We start from the raw sequence: 22,025 nt of genomic DNA on the forward strand, positions 1-22,025 counted from the left end.
CCTTACATCCAGCCTATATTACTAGGAGAGACACACTGACCTCACATCCAGCCTATATTACTGGGATAGACACACAGAGCTCACATCCAGCCTATGTTACTGGGAGAGAAAGATACAGACCTCACATCAAGCCAATATTACTGGGAGAGACACACAGACCTCACATCCAGCCTATATTACTGGGAGAGACACACAGACCTCACATCCAGCCTATATTACTGGTAGAGACACACAGAGCTCACATCCAGCCTATATTACTGGGAAAGACACACAGACCTCACATCCAGCCTATATTACTGGGAAAGACACACAGACCTCACATCCAGCCTATATTACTGGGAAAGACACACAGAACTCACATCCAGCCTATATTACTGGTAGAGACACACAGAGCTCATATCCAGCCTATATTACTGGGAGAGACACACAGACCTCACATCCAGCCTATATTACTGGGAGAGACACACAGACCTCACATCCAGCCTATATTACTGGGAGAGACACACAGAGCTCACATCCAGCCTATATTACTGGGAGAGACACACAGAGCTCATATCCAGCCTATATTACTGAGAGAGACACACAGACCTCACATCCAGCCTATATTACTAGGAGAGACACACAGAGCTCACATCCAGCCTATATTACTGGGAGAGACAAATACCTCACATCCAGCCTATATTACTGGGAGAGACACACAGAGCTCATATCCAGCCTATATTACTGGGAGAGACACACAGACCTCACATCCAGCCTATATTACTGGGAGAGACACACAGAGCTCACATCCAGCCTATACTACTGGGAGAGACACACAGGTTTTTAATAGTATCCATATGGACCTTTTAAGCACCCCTAGACTCAAGGGTCCGGGTACAACTGCAACCCCTGCACCCCCCACTATAGTTACGCTGCTGGATACATTTGATGCTTTCTCATTTAAAACTCAAACTGCAAACACATCGACAGTAATCCACTAAGTTATATCTAAGAAAGAGAGTAGAAGATTCGTCTTACCAGCAGATAAGTGGAAAACTGTGATTGTGGATTATCCTCCGGCAACGCTTCAAGAAATGAAAGAGAAACGAGTCCGTCCTCTTATTATGGAGCTGCAGCTGCTCAGGGTGTAACCAGACACCAGGGCTATGGACGCAGGTAAGGGCAGGGCTTCCCTGGCGCAGGTAAACAGGAAGGGGGGCAACAAACCCAAGGTCAGAAGGACAATTTACACCTAGAGAGAATGGGACACGTGACCTGCGCCATAACGGGATCCTATAGAATGCCGCATACATCCGTCTACTTTGCCTTGTTCTGTAGCCGTGTAACACAGATTGTAACCAAATCAGTCCCCAATACCAGGAGCTCACAATCTAATCTCTCATAATCTAATCTCTCACGTTTGCATTTCAGGAAGAAAGAAACTCATAAAAATGTATTGGAGTATAAAAACTTTGTACAAAATTTTCTTCTATTCTTTAAAGTTTCCCCGAGATAACAGCGCCAACATGAACAGTGTCAGAAGACCCCATAAATGTATCCAATGGGAATAATTGCCAACAAACCTTCTTTAGGATATGTTCACACTTAGACCAAGTCAGATTTCTGACAAAGTTTTCTGATCTGATGCGTTTTTTGGAATTTTTATCCCATTTGATTTTTTTTTTTCAGCTTTTTGACTTTACACAGTGTCAAGTGTCAGTCGTATTCCGAGGAATCAGCATCAAAGAAGTGACACGACACTTATAGATTGTCCGCAACAAGTTTTTCGGAACCTCAGTTAATAAAAACTTAGTGTAAGAACAGCAATGCGGATTTCCCTTTGTAATTAACAGGAGAAGTTTCTAAAAAAGTTTTTAAAACTTTTTTTTATTTAGATCAAGAAACTTAATTTGGCGCCACTGCGTGACGGAATGTGAGCAAACGATCGTAGAAAAGTATAGAACCGTCCCAGAAGTTTCAGGAACAAAGTTTGCAAACACTCTTCTAATTAATGGCATTTCAGAAACTTCTGGTTGTATGAAATAACTTTATAATTATGATACATTCTACATTATATTCCAGTTTTGTGCTGGAAAAATGCCGGATTATCAAACTTTTTAGATTACGAGACGATGGATTAGAGGATTCTCACTGTGCTCCATATTCAACATCATTCTAATAGAAGAGTTATCTGTAATCTCATTTAATCTGCCATGATATTTCCTGAATGGCGGATTACGAAATGCGCAGAGAACAGATATAAAAGCCAGGAGAATAATCATAATATTTATAGTTTATTATTATTATTACTAATTATAAATAATAATAATAAAAATATTAATAATGATAAAAATTAATAATACAAATTAATAATTATAATAAAGATTTTTGAAAGCTGGGGTCTACAGTATGGAGAGGGTCCGATAACCCCCCCTCTCACGCCCCGGTAATTCTGGGTTGGGACGGTTTCACACGTCAGTGGCTCCGGTACGTGAGGTGACAGTTTCCTCACGTACCGGAGACACTGACACACGTAGACCCATTAAAATCAATGCATCTGTGCAGATGTCATTGATTTTTTGCGGACCGTGTCTCCATGTGCCAAACACGGAGACATGTCAGTGTTCGTGGGAGCGCACGTATTACATGGACCCATTAAAGTCAATGGGTCCGTGTAAAACACGTACCTCACACGGACGTTCTCCGTGTGGCGTGCAGGAGACAGCGCTACAGTAAGCGCTGTCCCCCCCCACATGGTGCTGAAGCCGCGATTCATATCTTCTGTGCAGCAGCGCTTGCTGCATAGAAGATATGAATACTAGTGTTTAAAAGAAAGATCTATCTGTCCGCCGCCCTCCCACCCCCTGTGCGCCCCCCCGCTGTTCTGAAAATACTCACCCGCTTCCCTCGTTGGCTGTCGCTGCTTCCTGTCCTGGCCGCTCCTTCTACTGTATGCGGTCACGTGTGGCCGCCGATTACAGTCATGAATATGCGGCTCCACAGATGCTGGTACGTGTGGTACCCAGCACGGTGCGTGTGGTACCCAGTGGGCACACGGGAGGCACACGTGTGCCGCAAGTGTGCCACACTGATGTACACCAGAAACGTAGGGGCACACGGACACGGATAATTCCGGTACCGATTGTTTCCGGTACCGGAATTATCTGGACGTGTGGGACAGGCCTTATAGGAATTTTACCGATTATAGTTTGACTAGATGGTGGCACGATTCTAACGCATCAAGTATTCTAGAATATGCATGTCCACGTAGTACACTGTGTTCCAAATTATTATGCAAATTGGATTTAAGTGTCATAAAGATGTAATTGTTTTGTTTTTCAAATAAACTCGTGGATGGTATTGTGTCTCAGGGCTCAATGGATCACTGAAATCAATCTTAAACACATGTGATAATTGGTTTTCCAGGTGATTGTAATTAAAGGAAAACTACTAGTGTTGAGCATTCCGATACTGCAAGTATCGGGTATCGGCCGACACTTGCTGTATCGGAATTCCGATACCGAGATCCGATATTTTTGTGATATCGGGTATCGGTATCGAAACAACATTAATGTAAAAATGTGTAAAAGAGAGAATTAAAATAAAAAATATTGCTATACTCACCTCTCCGACGCAGCCTGCACCTTACCGAGGGAAGCGGCAGCGTTCTTTGTTTAAAATTCGCGCTTTTCTTTCCTTTACGTGAGTCCCGGCTTGTGATTGGTTGCGTGCCGCCCATGTGACCGGGACGCAACCAATCACAGCAAGCCGTGACGTAATTTCAGGTCCTTAAGGATTTTAAAATTACGTCCCGGCTTTGTGATTGGTCCGCGTCCCGGCAACATGGCCGCCATTAACCAATCACAAGCCGTGACGTCACGGGAGGCTGGACACGCGCGCTTTTTAAAATGGGCGCGTGTCCAGCCTCCCGTGACGTCACGGCTTGTGATTGGTTGCGCCGCGGTCAACCAATCACAAGCCGGGAGGCTGGACACGCGCCCATTTTAAAAAGCGCGCGTGTCCAGCCTCCCGTGACGTCACGGCTTGTGATTGGTTAATGGCGGCCATGTTGCCGGGACGCGGACCAATCACAGCAAGCCGTGACGTAATTTCGTCACGGCTTGCTGTGATTGGTCCGCGTCCCGGCAACATGGCGCCGTGACCAATCATAAGCCGGGACGTCACTGGAGGCTGGACACGCGCGCTTTTTAAAATGGGCGCGTGTCCAGCCTCCCGTGACGTCCCGGCTTGTGATTGGTTAATGGCCGCCCTGACCAATCACAAGCCGGGACTTCACGTAACCAAGTAAAAGCGCGAATTTTAAACAAACAACGCTGCCGGTTCCCTCGCTGAGGTCCAGGCTGCGTCGGAGGGTGAGTATAGCAATATTTTTTATTTTAATTCTTTCTTTTACACATTTATATGGATCCCAGGGCCTGAAGGAGAGTTTCCTCTCCTTCAGACCCTGGGAACCATCAGGAATACCGTCCGATACTTGAGTCCCATTGACTTGTATTGGTATCGGGTATCGGTATCGGATTGGATCCGATACTTTGCCGGTATCGGCCGATACTTTCCGATACCGATACTTTCAAGTATCGGACGGTATCGCTCAACACTAAAAACTACTTAAAAATGATGTTCCACATTATTAAGCAGGTCACAGTTTTCAAGTAACATGGGAAAGAAAAAGGATCTCTCTGCTGCTGAAAAGCATCAAATAGTGCAATGCCTTGGTGAAGGGATGAAAACATTAGAAATTTTCCAAAAACATAAGCGTGATCATCGTACTGTTAAGAGATTTGTGGCTGTATCTGAGCACAAATGTGTTTGTGCTGATAAAGGCATAATGAGGAAGATTTCTGCCAGGCAATTTCATCAGATTAAGAGAGCAGCTGCTAAAAAGCCATTACAAAGCAGCAAACAGATATTTGAAGCTGCTGGTGCCTCTGGAGTCCCTCAAACCTCAAGGTGTAGGCTCCTTCAAAGGCTTGCTGTGGTGCATAAACCTACTATTTGGCCACCCTTAAACAGTGTTCACAAGCAGAAATGGTTGTATTGGGCCCACACATACATGAAGACTAATTTCCAAACAGTCTTATTTACTGATAAGTGTTGAGCAACCCTGGATGGTCCAGATGGATGGAGTAGTGGATGGTTGGTGGATGGCCACCATGTCCCAACAAGGCTGTAATGTCAGCGAGGAGGTGGAGGAGTCATGTTTTGGGCCAGAATCATGGGAAACAGCTGGTAAGGCCCTTTAAGGTTCCTGAAGGTGTGAAAATGACCTCTGCAAAGTATATAGAGTTTCTGACTGACAACTTTCTTCCATGGTATAAAAAGCAGAAATGTGCCTTCAGGAGCAAAATCATCTTCATGCTGACAATGCCCCATCTCATGCTGCAAAGAAAACCTCTGAGTCATTGGCTGCTATGGGCATAAAAGGAGATAAACTCATGGTGTAGCCACCATCTTCCCCTGACCTCAACCCTATAGAGAACCTTTGGAGTATCATTAAACAAAAGATCTATGAAAGTGGGAGGCAGTTCACATCCAAACAGCAGCTCTGGGAGGCTATTCCAACTTCATGCAAAGAAATACAAGCAGAAACTTTCCAAAAACTCACAAGTTCAATGGATGCAAGAACTGTGAATGTGACATCAAAGAAGGGTCCTATGTTAACATGTAACTTGGCCTGTTGGGATGTTTTGGCGTTAAATAGCTTTTTTGTTCAGTGAATGTGACCTCCTAATGCTGCAAATTCCACAAATGAGCATTTTCAGTTCTTTAAAACATATCAAATGTTTAGAAATTCTACTGTCCATAATAATTTGGAACAGTGCATTTTGAGTTTTTATTCATTTTGGAGATTATACTGTTATCATTGGGAGGTTTATTCAATAAAATTCGATGTATAATCTAACGGGTGATGACTTTTATTAGACTGGCTGTCATTTGCACCGACCATTTAGGAAAATCTGATAAAAATGTAATTTGCATAATAATTTGGAACATAGTGTATATTGCCCAGCCCACGTAGTATATTGCCCAGCCCACGTAGTATATTGCCCAGCCACGTAGTATATTGCCCAGCCACGTAGTATATTGCCCAGCCACGTAGTATATTGCCCAGCCACGAAGTATATTGTCCAGTGACGTAGTATATTGCCCAGCCACGTAGTATATAGCAGAGCCCATGTAGTATATTGCCCAGCCACGTAGTATATAGCAGAGCCCATGTAGTATATTGGCCAGCCACGTAGTATATAGCAGAGCCCATGTAGTATATTGGCCAGCCACGTAGTATATAGCAGAGCCCATGTAGTATATTGGCCAGCCACGTAGTATATAGCAGAGCCCATGTAGTATATTGGCCAGCCACGTAGTATATAGCAGAGCCCATGTAGTATATTGGCCAGCCACGTAGTACATAGCAGAGCCCATGTAGTATATTGACCAGCCACATAGTATATAGCAGAGCCCATGTAGTATATTGGTCAGCCACGTAGTATATAGCAGAGCCCATGTAGTATATTGGCCAGCCACGTAGTATATAGTAGAGCCCATGTAGTATATTGGCCAGCCACGTAGTATATAGCAGAGCCCATGTAGTATATTGGCCAGCCACGTAGTATATAGCAGAGCCCATGTAGTATATTGCTCAGCCACGTAGTATATAGCACAGCCCATGTAGTATATTGCCCAGCCACGTAGTATATAGCACAGCCCATGTAGTATATTGCCCAGCCACATAGTATATAGCACAGCCCATGTAGTATATTGCCCAGCCACGTAGTATATAGCACAGCCCATGTAGTATATTGCCCAGCCACATAGTATATAGCACAGCCCATGTAGTATATTGGCCAGCCACGTAGTATATAGTAGAGCCCATGTAGTATATTGGCCAGCCACGTAGTATATAGCAGAGCCCATGTAGTATATTGGCCAGCCACGTAGTATATAGCAGAGCCCATGTAGTATATTGCCCAGCCACGTAGTATATAGCACAGCCCATGTAGTATATTGCCCAGCCACACAGTATATAGCACAGCCCATGTAGTATATTGCCCAGCCACGTAGTATATAGCACAGCCCATGTAGTATATTGCCCAGCCATGTAGTATATTGCCCAGCCATGTAGTATATTGCCCAGCCCACGTAGTATATAGCAATGTGGGCATCATATCCCTGTTAAAAAAAAGAAATAAAATAAAAAATAGTTATATACTCACCTTCCGGAGCCCCCGGATCCAAGCGAAGCGTTTACCAACGCTGCTCATGCGCTCCGGTCTCAAGAGTGCATTGCGGTCTCACGAGATGATGACGTAGCGGTCTCGCGAGACCATTACGTCATCATCTCGCGAGATCGCAGCATGGACCGGTTACCGGAGCGTCGCGAGCAGGGAAGGCCTGTTGTCGATCTGGGGGCCGACGGACGGTGAGAATATAACGAATTTTATTTTTTTTATTTTTAACATTACATCGTTTTACTATTCATGCCGCATGGTCACACAGGGTTAATAGCAGCGGTAACGGAGTGCACTACACCAAGGCATAACGCAGTCTGTTACCACTGCTATTAACCCTGTGTGAGGGCAGACTGGAGGGGATTATGGAGCGGGCACTGACTGCGGGGAGTATGGAGCGGCCATTTTTCCGCCGGACTGTGCCCGTCGCTGATTGGTCGTGGCTGTTTTGCCACGACCAATCAGCGACTTGGATTACATGACAGAGGCCGCGACCAATGAATATCCGTGACAGACAGACAGACAGAAGGACGGAAGTGACCCTTAGACAATTATATAGTAGATGTTGGTTTTTTATTTCTTTTTTTAGGATGACCCGGCCGCCCGGGAACTGTTTCCACAACCTGTGGGACGATTCCTGAGGACATAGCTGGGAGCGGCCAGGAATTTGCTGCAATTCCGTCAATCACTCCCCCCTCACTAACAAGATACAGCCGGGAGGCATCGACTAAACTTACGGCACCTTGTAGATTGCGGCGTCAATAATTCATTGCTCCGGACAAGTGCCGGATTATCAAACAGATCTCCAGGTGACTTTATATTCTCCGTCCCGTGGCCATTAAATGTAAGCCGATTATTTGCTTGTTTAGGCCGGCCAACTGCACCACCAAGCAGATAGGCGGTCATTGGTCTCGGCAGCACAAAATGCTGCCGAGAATAATGATTTTTTTTTTAATGCAAGTTCATTTCACCCAATGAAATGATGGCAGCCTGATTATATTGGCCGATTATCAGGAAATGAGCATTCCTAGGATTGCTCGTAGCTTATCGGACAGAATAACTGGACCTATAGCCAGAATGGTAATTAACAGGGTAAGAGATCAAACAAATTTGGTCAAATTTTTGTTGCCTTATGTTTGAGCAGAATGCTCCGTCATCCGGTGAAATTAGTTTTAAGCCTAGTTACAATTCATTGTTCTCGGCAGCACGTGCTGCAGAGAACAACACCCGCCAATGAGCCGTCGCGTTTGTATTGACGATCATATTGAGTGAATGGAAATGTGTATGGGAGAGTCGGGAGGGACGACTGCACCTGAACCATCTTGTTTGGGGCCCCGAAATCAGCCAGAGAGATGCAAGATAATCGGGAACTGACGGCACAGGAAGAAGCGCTGCAGATTCCGAGATCTGATAGGAAGCAGCAGACTAAGTGCAGAAGGTTAATATAGATGTGACATAAGGAAGTTATTAGCTAAAAAAAGTTTTAGAAAAGTTTTTGAGAAGTTTTAGAGAAAATGATTCCTGTTCAGCGGAGACCCCACACCACCGAGACCTCATTCAGATGGCAGATCTTCACAGATAGAGCATGTTCCCATTATAGTCCACGGGGGACGCTTCCGTCACAGCCCGACGTTTGGACGAGGCCTTAGAGATCACAGGGGTCTCACCAGCCGGACCCTCACTGTCATGCCAGAAGTTTTCTAGAATCGCATTACTTTTTAATGGGATTTTCCACCCCTGTGATGTCACCCACCAGCCCACTCAGGTCACAAGTGGAGGGTTTTTCCCACTCAAGAACTCCCCAATATTAATATCACTTCTCTCCATGACACAGATTTCCAGTCCTGGATCTGAGAGTCACACGATCAGGGGAGGGGTCTCCGCAGTGTAAGGTTGGAAACCCCCTTTAAATCAGAGAATAATTATTCAGCCACTGAGGGAATGATCCGGTTTGGCGAGGGTTACTTTTGAGGAGGGGGCGATACATGGGGTACATACAAAGAACAGCGGCAGATTAGAGGACAACATGAGCTCTGCTACGTCTGCATAATGAGAGCCAATCATCAAACGTCATATATTTATAATGTAGAAAATCAGCTCTGCTACATCCTCCTGTGTATAAACATATGTAAGCGCAGTCCCGGCAGCGCACACAGAGCCCGGCCCCGGCAGCGCACACAGAGCCCGGCCCCGGCAGCGCACACAGAGCCCGGCCCCGGCAGCGCACACAGAGCCCGGCCCCGGCAGCGCACACAGAGCGCGGCCCCGGCAGCGCACACAGAGCGCGGCCCCGGCAGCGCACACAGAGCGCGGCCCCGGCAGCGCACACAGAGCGCGGCCCCGGCAGCGCACACAGAGCGCGGCCCCGGCAGCGCACACAGAGCGCGGCCCCGGCAGCGCACACAGAGCGCGGCCCCGGCAGCGCACACAGAGCGCGGCCCCGGCAGCGCACACAGAGCGCGGCCCCGGCAGCGCACACAGAGCGCGGCCCCGGCAGCGCACACAGAGCGCGGCCCCGGCAGCGCACACAGAGCGCGGCCCCGGCAGCGCACACAGAGCGCGGTCCCGGCAGCGCACACAGAGCGCGGCCCCGGCAGCGCACACAGAGCGCGGCCCCGGCAGCGCACACAGAGCGCGGTCCCGGCAGCGCACACAGAGCACGGCCCCGGCAGCGCACACAGAGCACGGTCCCGGCAGCGCACACAGAGCACGGCCCCGGCAGCGCACACAGAGCACGGTCCCGGCAGTACACACAGAGCACAGATGTGATCCAGCAGGGACTGCAGACGTGTCCTGGCAGAACATCCTCCTCTGGCCTCCTCCTCCATAGACACCCAGTGCTGGGAACATGGTGACCTGTGCCCCGTCCCTGATTGCATCAGATGCATATGTGAAATGGCTGCAGGGAGCAGGGCTGAGCTCGTGGAGACAATCAGATCCAGAGAAGGCAGTGTCCCTTTAAATCCTCCCATTCTCCTTTCCCCTGTTGTAGCAGTTGGTGGTCTGCTGGGGGGCTCTGCAACTCTGGCTACTTTCCCTTCCTGCTTACCTAGGTTTCTCCGCGAGTTTTCCGCCGTCCCGGACCCTCCTGTTGCCTGAGATCCTGCCTGGAAGCCGCCAGCAGCTGCTCTGACCAAACTTTTCTGAGAGCTTCAGAGTCCAGTCCAAGGCTGCAGTGAGAGCAGGAGAGGGCGCTCCGCCGCCACCTGGCGGCCAGACCGTGAATTACAGAGACCTAGGACAGCGCTGTATACACTGTGTGACCAGTAGGGGGCAGAGCGGTCTGGGCTGCAGGGCCAGCTGCTTAGGGGGTGAGGGATGAAAACCGGCTCAGTCCTCGTGCTGTTTGTTGCCCAGTGAGTTTTTGTAGTTTATTTTACTATTCTTCCATCACTATAAGGCCGGCCTCACACTAGCGAGTTTTACGGACGTATGAGCGCATAAACTACGTCCGTAAAACTCGCAAAATAAACGGCACAATTATTCTCAATGGGGCTGCTCCTATTAGCCGTATATTACGGTTCAGTATTATACGGCTTTCTACGGCCGTACAAAATCGCAGCATGCTGCGTTTGTCAGCGTATTGCGCAAAAAAATCGCTAATGAAAGTCTATGGGGGCGAGAAAAATACGGATTCCACACGGACCAGCAGTGTGACTTGCGAGAAATATGCAGCGGTGTTAGTGAAAAGTCGGTAATTCAATTGCCGGCTTTTCATTTCTCCTGCACAAACCCGACAGGATATGAGACATGGTTTTCATACAGTAAACCATCTCATATCCCTTTTTTTTTGCATATTCCACACTACTAATGTTAGTAGTGTGTATGTGCAAAATTTCAGCGCTGTAGCTGCTGAAATAAAGGGTTAAATGGCGGAAAAAATTGGCGTGGGCTCCCGCGCAATTTTCTCCGCCAGAATGGTAAAGCCAGTGACTGAGGGCAGATATTAATAGCCAGGAGAGGGTCCATGGTTATTGGCCCCCCCGTAGCTAAAAACATCTGCCCCCAGCCACCCCAGAAAAGGCACATCTGGAAGATGCGCCTATTCTGGCACTTGGCCACTCTCTTCCCACTCCCTGTAGCGGTGGGATATGGGGTAATGAAGGGTTAATGCCATCTTGCTATTGGAAGGTGACATTAAGCCAGATTAATAATGGAGAGGCGTCAATTATGACACCTATCCATTATTAATCCAATTGTTGGAAAGGGTTAAAAAACACACACACACATGATTTAAAAGTAGTTTAATGAAATAAACACAGTGGTTGTTTTAATAATTTATTGTTCTCTCAATCCATCAGGAACACCCTCGCTTGGCAAAATAATAAACGCACAAGATACATACCCTCAGCTGAACTGTCACGTCCCACGAAGTAATCCATCTGAAGGGGTTAACTAATATTACAGGCACGAGCTGCGATAAACCACTCGCTCGTACCTGTAATCCCCCGGGTGCTGAAAGGAAAGCAGTGATCTGTACTTACATTGAGTCGCGGTGATGCGCCCCTGCTGGATGTTCTCATGAACTGCAGCCTGGGAACTTTTTCCCACGCTCCAGGTCATATGAGGACATCCACCAGGGGGCGCATCACCGCGACTGAAGGAAATGTAGGTCAATGACCTACATTTCCTTCATTCGCCGGGGATTACAGGCACGGAGCACACCGCTGCATTAGCAGGGCTCCTGCCTGTAATATTAGTTAACCCCTTCAGACGGATTACTTCGTGGGACGAGACGGTTCACCAGAAGGTATGTATCTTGTGCGTTTATTATTTTTCCAAGCGAGGGTGTTCCTGATGGATTGAGAGAACAATAAATTATTACAACAACCGCTGTGTTTATTTCATTAAACTACTTTTAAATCATGTGTGTGTGTGTGTTTTTTAACCCTTTCCAACAATTGGATTAATAATGGATAGGTGTCATAATTGATGCCTCTCCATTATTAATCTGGCTTAATGTCACCTTCCAATAGCAAGGTGGCATTAACCCTTCATTACCCCATATCCCACCGCTACAGGGAGTGGGAAGAGAGTGGCCAAGTGCCAGAATAGGTGCATCTTCCAGATGTGCCTTTTCTGGGGTGGCTGGGGGCAGATGTTTTTAGCCACGGGGGGGCCAATAACCATGGACCCTCTCCTGGCTATTAATATCTGCCCTCAGTCACTGGCTTTACCACTCTGGCGGAGAAAATTGCGCGGGAGCCCACGCCAATTTTTTCCGCCATTTAACCCTTTATTTCAGCAGCTACAGCGCTGAAATTTTGCACATACACACTACTAACATTAGTAGTGTGGAATATGCAAAAAAAAAGGGGATATGAGATGGTTTACTGTATGTAATCATGTCTCATATCCTGTCGGGTTTGTGCAGGAGAAATGAAAAGCCGGCAATTGAATTACCGGCTTTTAACACATATCGCGCTGAATGAAATCTAAATACAGAATATATATATATGTGTCTCAATGACATATATATATATATATATATATATATATATATATACTGTATATATGTTTTCCCGAACATTTGAGCACATAAATCCATTAGATGTCGGTTTTGCAAGCCTGCGCGAAAATCTAGCAGTACAGATGCCATACGGATTACATACGGAGGATGCCATGCGCAAAATACGCTGACACACCCTGACTACGGATCACTATTTTGGGAACATTTCTCCGTATTACGGCCGTAGTACGGACGTATAATACGTGGCGTATTGTCTTACGCCCAGTGTGAGGCCGGCCTAAGGCTAAGTCTTCATTAGATCACCATGTTACATCGCCACCGGTCACAGTAGAGCCGTGTGCACATTGGACTGTTGTGGGATTTTATTTTAGTCTTCGCATTGCAAATAGTAAAATGTTCCAGAAAGTCTGACGCGATTAGAAATCTTCAGTTCCTGTCAGGTTTTTTCAGCTTTTTTTTGCAAAATGTCCTCCACGATGCAGTGCTGTAACATGACTGCTCAGTGATCACCCGCTGTATACAACCTGCGCCCACAGGGCTCGAATGTACCCGCGCCCGGACCCAAGAGAACTGCTAGAGAAGTGTCATTTATCCTGCTATTTCTCTGTCCAGAAAGGGAAGAATTTGTATTTTTGAAATTACATTTATTTGTCAATTGTGTATTATCTGTCTACATTACACTGAACTAAACCGTTAACTGGAGCTGAGGGTCCGCGGCCGCCCCCTGATAACAGCCCATAGCATTATCCTCCCCCACCATCTGTACAGGGGGCACAGTGCAGTCAGGGGGGAACGTTTTCCTGGAATCCCCAAACCCAGACTCCTCCATCAGACGCAGATAGAGAAGTGCGATCCGTCACTGTACAGAACACGTCTCCTCCAGAGTCCAGTGATGGTGGTTTTACACCACTCCATCCGACGCTCGGCATTGTGCTTGGTGATGTACGGCTGCATGCAGCTGCTCGGCCATGAAGCTCCTGGCGGGGGGCAGTGTTTGTGCTGATACCAGAGGAGGTCTGTACTCTGCAGTTATGGGGTCAGCAGAGCGGTGGTGACTTTTCTGCCCTCTGCTCCTCAGCACTCGGTGACACCGCTCGGTAACATTACGGGGTCTCCACTTTGTGGTTGGGGTTCTTACCATTTCTCAATATCACTCACGGGTGATGGGGGAAAATTCAGGGTAGATAGTAGATAGATAATAGATAGATGATAGATGGATAATAGATATATAATAGATAGATAATAGATAGATAGATAGATGAATAATAGATAGATAATTGATAGATAGATAATAGATAGATGGATAATAGATAGAAATAGATAGATAGATAATAGATAGATAATATATAGATGACAGATAGATAATAGATAGATAAATAATAGATGATATATAGATAATAGATAGATAATAGATAGATAATAGATAGATAATAGATGATAGATAGATAATAGATAGATGATAGATGGATAATAGATATATAATAGATAGATAATAGATAGATAGATAATAGACAGATAATAGATAGATAGATAATAGATAGATGGATAATAGATAGAAATAGATAGATAGATAGATAGATAGATAATAGATAGATGACAGATAGATAATAGATAGATAGATAATAGATAGATAATAGATAGATGATAGATAATAGTTATATAATAAATAGATAAACTATAGATATATATAATAGATAGATAGATGATAGATAGATAGATAATAGATAGATAGAGATAGATAGATAGATAGATAGATAGATAATAGATAGATGATAGATAATAGTTATATAATAAATAGATAAGCTATAGATATATATAATAGATAGATAGATGATAGATAGATAGATAGATAATAGATAGAGATAGATAGATAGATGATAGATAGATAATAGATAGATAATAGATAATAAATGAATAGATAATAGACAGATAAGGATAGATAATAGATAATAGATGAATGATAGATAGATGATAGATAAACAAATAGGTAGATATTATAATATATATAGATATATAATAATAGATAGATAGATAATATATATAATGAAATGCCAGAAAGTTCTGACATTTTTGTAACCTGACGACTATTTTCTCTCACTGTACAGGAATTTGAATGTTCTAGTTGGAAAAATAAACAGCTGTTTGTTGAGGCAGCAGAATATTCCAGGTATCATCCGGTCGTGTGCGGGACGTCGCTATGTTGCTATCCATGATGGGGTGTATGGGGTCAGCACAGTATGGGATCCGCTCTCTTAGGCTACTTTCACACATCCGTTTTTAGTTCTCAGGCTAAATCCGGCCAATTTGTAAAAAAAACGGATCCGGCGCAAATTGTGAAAAACTGATGCGCCAGATCCGTTTTTTAGCTGGATCTGGTCTTAATGCACATGGATTTTTTGACGAGAGAGAGCGAGAGAGAGAGAGAGAGACCCCAGAACGGAAAATCTACATGATTTGTATGGGAAATGCTTTGAAAACCGGATCCCGCCTGATTCACTGTTTCACATCTCCGTTTCATGTGTTTTTGGCCGATTCCGTCAGTGTGCGGTTTTCTCCGCCGGACAAAAAAAGTTGCAGTGGACGTTTTCTCTGTCCGCCGGAAACGACTATTTGGACGGATCCGGAAAAAACGGATGAAATGTCTGGCCATCAGGCACAATCCGGCGCTAATACAACTCTATGGGAAAAAAACGGATCCGGCGTAAAAAAAACGGATCCGTTTTTTCCAAAAATTGCCGGATTGTGCCTGAAACAAAAAACCTGATGTGTGAAAGTAGCCTTATCTACTGTTCTCTATCTGTATTCAGTCAGTGGCTTCCTCTGCTGAAAAGTGTTAGTATTGCAGATACAGACATTTTCCAATACCAGAGTCACTGATTCACTGCAGCACAGAGGACGTTGTGCCGCAATACTGAGGAGTGAGGATATTATTCTGCCATGGGGTGAGATAGAAAACTCACCCAAAACAGCAGAGTGTCTGTGTGTCTGTGCCTCCTTCTCTGCAGTTGTTACCTCCTTCCCCTAGCTCAAAAGACAACCATGTGCAGGAGCTGCAACCTGATCTCTCAGTGAAGTTGATAATCCGTCTCATCTCTGCATTTCTGAAGGTCAGTTTTACCAGTGAATTAAGGCCCCGTCTCACATAGCGAGATCGCTAGCGAGATCGCTGCTGAGTCACAAGTTTTGTGACGCAACAGCGACCTCAGTAGCGATCTCGCTATGTGTGACACGTACCAGCGACCAGGCCCCTGCTGCGAGATCGCTGGTCGTGTCAGAATGGCCTGGACCTTTTTTTGGTCGTTGAGGCCCCGCTGACATCGCTGAATCGGTGTGTGTGACACCGATCCAGCGATGTCTTCACTGGTAACCAGGGTAAACATCGGGTTACTAAGCGCAGGGCCGCGCTTAGTAACCCGATGTTTACCCTGGTTACCAAAAAAAACAAACAGTACATACTCGCCTTTCGGTGTCCCTTGCCGTCTGCTTCCTGCTCTCACTGACTCCCGGCCGTACAGTGAGAAGTGAGAGCACAGCAGTGACGTCACCGCTGCGCTCTGCTCTCAGTGTACAGCGGCACTCAGTCAGAGCAGGAAGCAGACGGCAAGGGACCTGGACACCGAAAGGCGAGTATGTACTGTTTGTTTTTTTTGGTAACCAGGGTAAACATCGGGTTACTAAGCGCGGCCCTGCGCTTAGTAACCCGATGTTTACCCTGGTTACCCGGGTGCTGCAGGGGGACTTCGGCATCGTTGAAGACAGTTTCAACGATGCCGAAGTCGTTCCCCTGATCGTTGGTCGCTGGGGAGAGCGGTCTGTGTGACAGCTCCCCAGCGACCACACAGCGACTTACCAACGATCACGGCCAGGTCGTATCGCTGGTCGTGATCGTTGGTAAATCGCTTAGTGAGACGGGGCCTTAAAAGAGGTTGTCCAGTCCAAAGCGATAAGTCTGCAGTCACTCTGGTGGCCGTGGCCTCACTCTAAACACTTGTAAAGAGCAAGACGGCGCCCCGACTAGAAACGCAGCTGTCCAGTGGGCGTGGCCGACTATAAGGCACCGCCTCGCTCCATACAGGTGTATATATTGAGGCTGCGCATCGCCGGTCCTGGAGAATCTCAGCAGCGCCCAATGCGTGATCTGGGGAATTCATAACTGTAGCCACACAGAGTGACACAGAGTGACTGCGGACTTATCGATTTGGACCGGACAACCATGCACTAAGGGAATGATCAGTGCAGGAGGCAGAAGGGGAAGAAAGGGGTCTGAAAAGTGGACAGAGATTTTACCTCTGTTTCTTAAGATCTTACAGAAAAAAAACACCCTGACATGTTCAATCAGATGTTGTATTATGGAGTTATTTGATGCTTCTAGGGGAAATGATGTCTACAGTACAACGCCTTAAACAGATGCCAAACTGAGAGATCCAGATTTCTCTATCCTCTCCAGACTCCTTAGTTCCGCACAAGACCTCTCTGTCCTCCTCCAGACGCTCCTGCCCCCCCCCCCACAGACTCCTCTGTCATTGTCCAGATTCTTGTATCCCCTCTACACTCTGTCCTTCTACAGACTCTTTTGTTCTCATCCAGAGTCCTCTGTCCCTCTCCAGACTCCTCTTTCCCCTCCAAACTCCTCTGTCCTCCTTCAGACTCCTCTATCTACCTCCAGACTCCTCTCTCCTCTCCAGACTCCTCAGTCCCCTCCAGACTCCTCTGTTCTTCTACAATGTTTTTTGTCCTCCTCCAGACTCCTCTGTCCCCCTCCATTCTCCTCTCTCCCCTCCAGACTCCACTGTTCTCCTCCAGACTCCTCTGTCCCCCTCCAGACTCCTCTCTCCCCTCCAGACTCCACTGTCTTCCTTCAGACTACTCTGTCTCCCTAGACTCCTGTCTCCCCTCCAGACTCCTCTGTCTCCCTCCAGACTACTCCCTCCCCTCCAGACTCCTCCAGACACCTCCTATATACAGAGCTCCTGTGTGTAATGTCACTGGTGATCACTGTATTACCTGAACTCTGACACTATATACAGAGCTCCTGTGTATAATGTCACTGGTGATCACTGTATTACCTATACACTGACACTATATACAGAGCTCCTGTGTGTAATGTCACTGGTGATCACTGTATTACCTGTACACTGACACTATATACAGAGCTCCTGTGTATAATGTCACTGGTGATCTCTGTATTACCTGTACACTGACACTATATACAGAGCTCCCGTGTATAATGTCTCTGGTGATCACTGTATTACATGTACACTATGCACTATGTACAGAGCTCCCGTGTATAATGTCACGTGATCATTGTATTACCTTTACACTGACACTATATACAGAGCTCCTGGGTATAATGCCACTGGTGATCACTGTATTACCTGTACACTGACACTATATACAGAGGTCCTGTGTATAATGTCACTGATGATCACTGTATTACCTGTACGCTATATACAGAGCTCCTGTGTATAATGTCACTGTGATCACTGTATTACCTGTACACTGACACTATATACAGAGGTCCTGTGTATAATGTCACTGGTGATCACTGTATTACCTGTACACTGACACTATATACAGAGGTCCTGTATAATGTCACTGGTGATCACTGTATTACCTGTACACTGACACTATATGCAGAGCTCCTGTATATAATGTCACTGGTGATGATCACTGTATTACCTGTACACTGACACTATATACAGAGCTCCTGTGTATAATGTCACTGGTGATCACTGTATTACCTGTACACTGACACTATATACAGAGGTCCTCTGTATAATGTCACTGATGATCACTGTATTACCTGTACGCTATATACAGAGCTCCTGTGTATAATGTCACTGTGATCACTGTATTACCTGTACACTGACACTATATACAGAGGTCCTGTGTATAATGTCACTGGTGATCACTGTATTACCTGTACACTGAAACTATATACAGAGGTCCTGTGTATAATGTCACTGATGATCACTGTATTACCTGTACGCTATATACAGAGCTCCTGTGTATAATGTCACTGTGATCACTGTATTACCTGTACACTGACACTATATACAGAGGTCCTGTGTATAATGTCACTGGTGATCACTGTATTACCTGTACACTGAAACTATATACAGAGGTCCTGTGTATAATGTCACTGATGATCACTGTATTACCTGTACGCTATATACAGAGCTCCTGTGTATAATGTCACTGTGATCACTGTATTACCTGTACACTGACACTATATACAGAGGTCCTGTGTATAATGTCACTGGTGATCACTGTATTACCTGTACACTGACACTATATACAGAGGTCCTGTATAATGTCACTGGTGATCACTGTATTACCTGTACACTGACACTATATGCAGAGCTCCTGTATATAATGTCACTGGTGATCACTGTATTACCTGTACACTGACACTATATACAGAGCTCCTGTGTATAATGTCACTGGTTATCACTGTATTACCTGTACACTGACACTATGTACAGAGGTCCTGTATAATGTCACTGGTGATCACTGTATTACCTGTACACTGACACTATATGCAGAGCTCCTGTATATAATGTCACTGGTGATCACTGTATTACCTGTACACTGACACTATATACAGAGCTCCTGTGTATAATGTCACTGGTTATCACTGTATTACCTGTACACTGACACTATATACAGAGCTCCCGTGTATAATGTCTCTGGTGATCACTGTATTACATGTACACTATGCACTATGTACAGAGCTCCCGTGTATAATGTCACGTGATCATTGTATTACCTTTACACTGACACTATATACAGAGCTCCTGGGTATAATGCCACTGGTGATCACTGTATTACCTGTACACTGACACTATATACAGAGGTCCTGTGTATAATGTCACTGATGATCACTGTATTACCTGTACGCTATATACAGAGCTCCTGTGTATAATGTCACTGTGATCACTGTATTACCTGTACACTGACACTATATACAGAGGTCCTGTGTATAATGTCACTGGTGATCACTGTATTACCTGTACACTGACACTATATACAGAGGTCCTGTATAATGTCACTGGTGATCACTGTATTACCTGTACACTGACACTATATGCAGAGCTCCTGTATATAATGTCACTGGTGATGATCACTGTATTACCTGTACACTGATACTATATACAGAGCTCCTGTGTATAATGTCACTGGTGATCACTGTATTACCTGTACACTGACACTATATACAGAGGTCCTCTGTATAATGTCACTGATGATCACTGTATTACCTGTACGCTATATACAGAGCTCCTGTGTATAATGTCACTGTGATCACTGTATTACCTGTACACTGACACTATATACAGAGGTCCTGTGTATAATGTCACTGGTGATCACTGTATTACCTGTACACTGAAACTATATACAGAGGTCCTGTGTATAATGTCACTGATGATCACTGTATTACCTGTACGCTATATACAGAGCTCCTGTGTATAATGTCACTGTGATCACTGTATTACCTGTACACTGACACTATATACAGAGGTCCTGTGTATAATGTCACTGGTGATCACTGTATTACCTGTACACTGACACTATATACAGAGGTCCTGTATAATGTCACTGGTGATCACTGTATTACCTGTACACTGACACTATATGCAGAGCTCCTGTATATAATGTCACTGGTGATCACTGTATTACCTGTACACTGACACTATATACAGAGCTCCTGTGTATAATGTCACTGGTTATCACTGTATTACCTGTACACTGACACTATGTACAGAGGTCCTGTATAATGTCACTGGTGATCACTGTATTACCTGTACACTGACACTATATGCAGAGCTCCTGTATATAATGTCACTGGTGATCACTGTATTACCTGTACACTGACACTATATACAGAGCTCCTGTGTATAATGTCACTGGTTATCACTGTATTACCTGTACACTGACACTATGTACAGAGGTCCTGTATAATGTCACTGGTGATCACTGTATTACCTGTACACTGACACTATATGCAGAGCTCCTGTGTATAATGTCACCGGTGATCCCTGTATTACCTGTACACTATGTACAGAGTTCCTGTGTATAATGTCACTGTGATCACTGTATTACCTGTACACTGACACTATATACAGAGCTCCTGTGTATAATGTCACTGGTGATCTCTGTATTAAAACTCGTTAGTCTGGTACCACCAATCAGTTAAATAAGTACATAAGCAAGGTAGAACAGTAGTTAAAATTTAAAAATTAACCTTTAATTTAATCCATTAAAAGAGCCCGCTGGCTCCACCCACAAGAAAATAACCCACAATGTGCAAATACTACAAACAGCGCTATCAGCGCAAAAAAGTCACTATAACGGTGAGCCACTATAACTCTTTTCTCTTAAGGGCTCTAACCATTACAAACAATACCTTCAGGTATTTTTTACTAATAGAAAGGAACGACCTCACCCGAGTTGTGCGTCCTCTAAATCACAGCTTGTAGTAGAAAGCCGGTGCCCGTATACATGAGGGAGCCCTCTGCGTGCTCATTCCTAGCCTCACTTCTCCGGGTTTTTTTTCTTTTTTTCAGACAGTCATCATGTCCTCCCTTATGGTAGATTTCTCCCGACGCGTTTCCCGTGGCCCGGTCATCAGGGGAGAGGCCACTATCGTAAAGTAAGGTGTATGCCGTACATCCAGCAACACCGGAAAGGGAGTATTAGCCCGCGCAGGGCCGGACTTAGCCCAAAAGGCGCCCTGTGCGAGACTGCAAGACGGCGCCCCCCCCCCCAAACTTTGAAAGAAAACAATAACGCTTTAGTATTGACAACACGTTTACTTAGAAAACTTGTGTTTCCCTGCAAAACACTTCAAGAATATCCAAATACACTAATACTGCAATAACGGGAGTTATAAAGTGCTTTAAAGCGGTCCAAAAGTTTAAAAAATGACTCTCGGTCTACAGCCCTATCGAGTCAGGGGCATCCCATTAAGGGTTTCCCCACCATCTGGGTGTCCTCGCAAACCCCCGAACGGCATACCTGCCGCTCACTTACTTCCGGTCCGCATCGCACCCCACCTGCTGCCGTCCGTCTGCAACGCCTCTCCTCGCTGGCAGTCACCCCTGCACTCTGATTGGCTGTCTGCCTGACGCTCACAGCCAATCGGAGCGCAGAGATGACGGCCAGAATGGAGAGGCGTTCCGGATGGGTGGCAGCAGGTCAGGTGCCGTGTGCAATTTGCAATGACGTTGACGGTTCTCCTGGCTCCAATGGAATTGTGTCCATACCACTCCTTATTTCACATTCTTGCTGCGGAACATCTGAAGTCGATTCCTCAGCAGTGCTCGGTA

At 45.6% G+C, this 22,025-nt stretch overlaps 1 protein-coding gene across 3 annotated transcripts in view; it reads right to left on the reverse strand.

The window, feature by feature from the left end:
- Window positions 1-10,481, reverse strand: part of CD82 (CD82 molecule) — a 47,134-nt gene extending 36,653 nt beyond the window's left edge. The window contains exon 1 of one of the 3 annotated variants that reach the window (XM_077287071.1): window positions 10,279-10,481. The gene's annotated coding sequence lies outside the window, so the exon portion shown is untranslated. Of the gene's footprint in view, window positions 1-1,017; window positions 1,160-10,278 lie in introns of those variants that run through there. The other 2 variants (XM_077287072.1, XM_077287073.1) reach the window with 2 other exon arrangements.
- Window positions 10,482-22,025: the final 11,544 nt, after the last annotated feature.

Source organism: Ranitomeya variabilis, chromosome 2 (assembly GCF_051348905.1).
Source record: "Ranitomeya variabilis isolate aRanVar5 chromosome 2, aRanVar5.hap1, whole genome shotgun sequence".
Taxonomy (NCBI): domain Eukaryota; kingdom Metazoa; phylum Chordata; class Amphibia; order Anura; family Dendrobatidae; genus Ranitomeya; species Ranitomeya variabilis.